The sequence below is a fragment of the Erigeron canadensis genome, chromosome 7 (genome assembly GCF_010389155.1).
Source record: "Erigeron canadensis isolate Cc75 chromosome 7, C_canadensis_v1, whole genome shotgun sequence".
NCBI lineage: Eukaryota > Viridiplantae > Streptophyta > Magnoliopsida > Asterales > Asteraceae > Erigeron > Erigeron canadensis.
In genome coordinates, this window is record NC_057767.1 from 6,724,729 (window position 1) to 6,730,728 (window position 6,000).

Genomic DNA, 6,000 nt, shown 5'->3' on the forward strand with positions numbered 1-6,000 from the left:
AAATCTGAAAATGTTTGATGACATCTGGAAATGAATATACAACGATGATGAAATCTGGAACTCTACTTTAAAAAGAAAAGCATTTAACTTGTTATAGCAGGTCATCAGGTCAAAAATGGGCAACCATGTAAAATAAGTGAAATTACATTAGTCATCTAGTGACTTAACCCTTTAGTTTATTTTAAAGTTTTTTTCTTTCAACTTTAATAGTAAATAGTTTCATTTGTATTATATAGTGCATAAAAATTAAATAGCTGAAAAATACATTTAAAATCCAATATATTTATATATTTTGTATCATTATTACATAATATAAACTAAAATATTTACAGTCAAAGGTAAAAAAAAAAAAAAAAAAAAAACAATGAAAATAAATTGGATGAAGTTATTAATAATGCATGGAGATTTTCCTAATTTTTTCGAGTTAACTCGAATATATATATGCCTGTCTAATCGATCGGGTAACTTTATGGCTGTTTACAACCTTTTATCATCTGGTTTAAGATATTATTTAGAAAACTTAGTTAATCACCAGGTCACTTTAACGTTGATTCCAATTAATAAAACTTTATTACACTCAACAAAACTGTAAGGTCCAAAGATTGCATAATATTTAATTCACAATTAATGTTAAACACTAAGTAAAGAACACAAAAGCAATTAGATAACGAGCCAATGGATTAAAACCCCAGTGGCATTCCGAAGTCCTGCAATGATGTTTGGATCCTGGGAGAGCAGAGTTCGAGTCTGAGCAGGCGAGGTTTTACTTCCAATTTAACGCCGTGTCTTTTGTAGCGGTTAAATTGGTGGGTTTTCTCTCCCCTGTGGTCCCTGACTTCGTGGATCGGTCGCTAGCGACTGTCTACCCATATGGATGTAATGGCTAGCCGTCCCGTAACATGAACGTTTAAAAAAAAATAGATAACAGTTTAAACAATTGTATATTATATTTTCCATGTAGTAAATGAGTGGATATAAGGCTTAAATACTTAACATACAAAGACCAAAAATACACAAGGTATTACAAAGAAATACACTTGGTAATTTCTTGGACAAAAAACAAGAGATGTATTCAGTGGCGAAGCTAGAAAAATTTCAGTGGGGGGTCGGGATCTAAATTTTTTTTCCCTAACTCTATTTTTCGGGTAAATGGGGGTCGAAACCGAGTATATCAAAAATTTTTCTACACGAAAACAATAAACCCCTATATCGCAAAAAAAAAAAAATTCAGGGGGTCGGACGCCCCCTCCGGCCCCTTAAAAGCTACGCCCATGGATGTATTTACTATATATTACGAGTACCTTTTATTATAGGGCAATAGAGTAGGAAACAACTTTGTCAAACCTGTAGAAGCTAGGTTGTAAATAATCAACATTCGGTGAAGATCTTTGCATTTTGCTGAGTGTGCATTGCTTGTTTGTTTTCTTGGATAAAAGAGAAAAGCGGTGTTATACTGTTTTATTTTCATACGAATAAAAGTCAGGTCATATAGTAGTCATTAGACTCTTTGGGACTAATTATAAGTTTTTTTCTTTCAATTTTTCGTCATATATATTTGACTTAGAAGATATGGGCCGGGGTGAGTCATGAAATAATCCTCAAGTCATTTGAATAGAACCATGACTGACGTTGTTAGAGTTATCTCAACAAATTAATCTTTTACTAATTAGACAAATACTTCTTCCAAATTTTCTCAATTCATTTAAAATATTAATTCTCTACCTAGAGCTAGCGCTAGCGTAAATGATTACTCACACACAGATTTAAATCGTAATTAGAAAGTAGTATTATTAATTCTTCTCTTCTTTTATATAAATAAAATAAAATTGTTTTTAGAACTTTTTTTTTATGTAACATACCCATATTTTCTCTAAAGCTATTTTCTACAAATTTATGATGTTATAATTATTTTTCTTTATTATCAAAAATTCATTTTTTTATATTAGGCCCTTTGTTATTTATTTTTTTACATATTATTTTTGTAACCTTAAAAACTTTTTTTATATATATTAGGCCCTATGTTATTTATTTTTTTACATTTTTTTGTAACCTTATATTTTTTTAAAATTAATATGAAAAATGATCGATTGTATTCTAGCTCTCTTTATTTTTAATTCTATATCTACCACTGATTTATGCTAGTTAGTTTTACTTTTTTTTTATCACCTAATCGGATTCATATATTAATTTTATCTTTATAAATATGTTGCTATCTCCATATTAAAAATTATAATGTGTCGACAACAAATTACATACTAACAACAACAATAACAACGGTACCTAATGCGGCAAAAGCTGTGTTTGGGGGAGTTAGAATGTAGACAACCTTAACCATACACGAAGATAGATAGACTACTTTCAGAAACATCTCCGATTAAAAAGAGGAAAAAGATAGAGAGTGTAAAAAGTTTAGTAAGCATACATGTTGGTCGAGTATTGTCTGACTACATTATAATTAGAGAAGAATAACAGACAGCACATAACACACTTTAGCGTAAAATGAACAATATATAGTAAAATGGGCATTTAAACTTATTAAACATCAACCTACATATGTAATAAACATGTATATGCACATACTACCAAACATGGTTTCAACAATTAGGAACGGTATGTGTAAAATTTCTCCTAAATTCCCTCCCAGCAAGCCAAAGAAACAAATATGGTTGAACCAGACATACACAACTCTCCAAAATTATATACATAAGTCTATATATTTTTTGGTTTTAACTTTTTAATTATATAGTAATTCTAATAAAGCCGATAGATATGATACTTTAGTAGAACTACTCTCGAGTGAAGAACCTTCGTTGTTGGTGGTGCAATGCACTTGCGAGTGAGCCGCGTCGTGGTATAAGTAAAGCACTATTATTAAATGCAAACAAACGATCCCGAGGTATAATAGTAATATTATACAAAGTAATTATTGCAATATTTGATTGTTTTCTAAGCAATTAAGAACCACCTCCTCGATCAACCTCCCCTCGAGATTTGGATGTAGTATTCAATTTAAAATTGCAATGTATTACATTCGACTGCTTGATGGAATATATTACGTGATAACAACCGACAATTATATTAACTAGTTTAGTTTAATTTGCTCTTATTCAGATGAAATTTATCGAAGCTTTTTTCTCTCTTTTTCTTGGAATAGCAAATATGTTGAAGCTGATAAAATGCGTCTAGCCATGAACAAACTTGTCATTTGGTTTTCGGTATCGAATTTATATGATAAAATGCCTCAAGTCTATTCCTATGTATCTCATGTGATTGTACAGAAACTAGACAATATTTACCTCGATGGTCTATGATGGGGGTTGTACAGAAACGATACAATATCACTATCTAGGTAGAAAAACTCTTAGAGGTTTTATCTAAATCATAGAAAATGATCTCCGGCACGCATCGGCATTTGCATGGGGTAAAAATCGAATCTGTAACCTCTGTCTTATGTTAACCACTTGATCTATTCATTTGAAAGTCTAGTGTTATTTTATATCTCAAAGTAATTAAACAAACAATAGTTTCATAGTCGTATATACATGTATTATGTTCACTCAAATAAAGCAGAAAGGATTTACAACAACCATATCTTGTCGTTTCCCCTTTTCGTCCTACTACTCCTTTTTTTTCTTTTCAACTAACAGATTGGTGTGTAATATGTTTATTTCTCTTTAAACGTATATATTAATCATTTACATTTAACCGTACGTGGTTGTTTTTTACAGAGACAAAGCCTCCCATTTTACTATATTTGACCATTTACATTTAATCAAGAGCTCATTTGCTAATATCCCTTTTTCCGATATGCGTGGAAAAACTCAATACAAAATTCAAGAGAAAAAAAGGCTTAGATATATAAATTTGGTACGGCCACTATTACCACGTAACCAACTTGGGGAATTTATAAGTGGGGATAATATACCTTTCTTTCCTCTACTATACCAAGCTCAATAGAATGTACGGTTAGTATGCTAGACCTAAAGGCCATGTTAAACCGAAGATGAATTCTGACATATTATTGGTATCCAAAGCGGAAATGAGACTTGGGAGTCTTGCCATTAGAGATCTTGATTTAAAATTCGTAAAATAGCATTTCATATATAATTTTTAAATTTTATTAATTACTAACTACTAGTAATTAATTACTTTTTTAAAGTTCTTGCTAATGACACCTTACAGCAAGTGATAACCATTATCATAAAATTCAAATACCTAGTAAGCTTTCAATACGAGAAATACAAGTTTTTTTCAAGCTATTAACATTCCTTTTCATTAAATTCGTCCGAATTTTGCTTTTAAATACCAAGAAGGCGAGCTTCTCTGCTTTGATCAAGTCAAAAGCCCAGTCAGCCACCAAATCGGTGCACGTCACGTGACCTACTGCAGCAAAAATCCATTTTTAGATTAAAAAAAAATGTTAATATAGTTGTAAATTATCCCAAAATATTCTAATTACACATATGTCATGAATAGACATCACTCTTAAACAAAAGCTTTTATCGAATGAGCTAATCTCATACTAGCGAATATCCGAATACGTAAATTGTTTCTATGATGTTGAAACGTTTTCGTTAGTGTGAATTGAAATGGAAAACGTCCATTCTAATCAAGTAAGGAAAGTCAAATGAAGAAGATACAAATACATTAAAGTATAAATATTCCAAGGCTTAAGCCACATGTGCAACGCAAAGCTAATGCGGCTGTGCCTCTTACCTTTAATGGAACAACCATATGGCATGCATATTACTTTCCATCTCAAAAATATTGTTTTCGTACAAAAATCTCATGATTAAATATGGATAATTGAAATGAAAGAGATGATTAAAATGAAAGAGATGATTAATCTTTGTAAATATTAACTTAAAAATTTTCTTAAAATCTTATAAATGTGACATGTGAATTACATTAATTTTCTTTTTTATTCTTGTCCCTTGATTGTCTTAAATGTCATTATTTTATTATTAAAAAGGTTTTAGGCTAAAAAGTTAGAAAGATAGATCATCTTTTATCATATGAATAGATTTTTATTCATATAATTTCTAAGTAAAAAGGTCTTTGAGATATATACTTAAATGAAATGGTAACCAGTAGACAGTAATATACTCTAACATACTAATTTCTTTAAGTTAAAATAAGATATTTTGATAACATACGGAAAAATAAATTATTAGTTGGTAGATAAACTAATGAAGAAAAATTGTAAACTTTTTGATATGAGATCAATCCAGATGGTTATTGGCCCAAGTATGAAATATCTATCAGTTTGGGTTAGAAGTAATTTCTGCTAGTCTCTAACTTTGAATAAAAGTAAAACTATTTATACTCACATCTTTATCTATTGTGGAAAATATAGTTGAGCATGGTTGTTACTTAGTTCATTAAGTATAACGATAAAAATTATTAATATAAATAAACGATTTATTAAATGCTAAAGAGGCAAGTATGCCATATGCATTTGTTAATTCCTTGGAGCTGGAAAATAAAGTTGTAAAGGCTGCTCTTGCTGGTCCAATAATAAATTAATAAGCCTAGTGTTACCAGTTGTCCACTTCCATTTAAACAAGGGCAGTTGGTGATCCATGCATCCAGTGGGTATCGATCATTTACTTTCCCAAGTGGGCTTTATCTAGGACTATGTTTGTTGGGTTGGGATAGTTAACACATTTCTAGAAGCTGTGGAGATATTCTCCAATGTAGGCTTTGAAATGGGCTAAATAAAATGAATATATGTACTATAGATCCATAAGAAAGACACTACATAGTCAAAACTCAAGTATGAAAAAAATTTGATAAAATATTACATCTTAACACCCTAGGGTAGGCTGGTATGCAACAATCACTTTGTCAAGGAATAGTCTAAGGCCGGTACTGGAATAGGAAATGACTACAAAATTACTAGCTGCTCAGTTCCGTATCTCCTATTGTTAGGCATCTATTAGTCTATGAAAAAAGATTCTTGATTTTATAAGGTCCAAGTAAATCAAGTCATTTTAAACT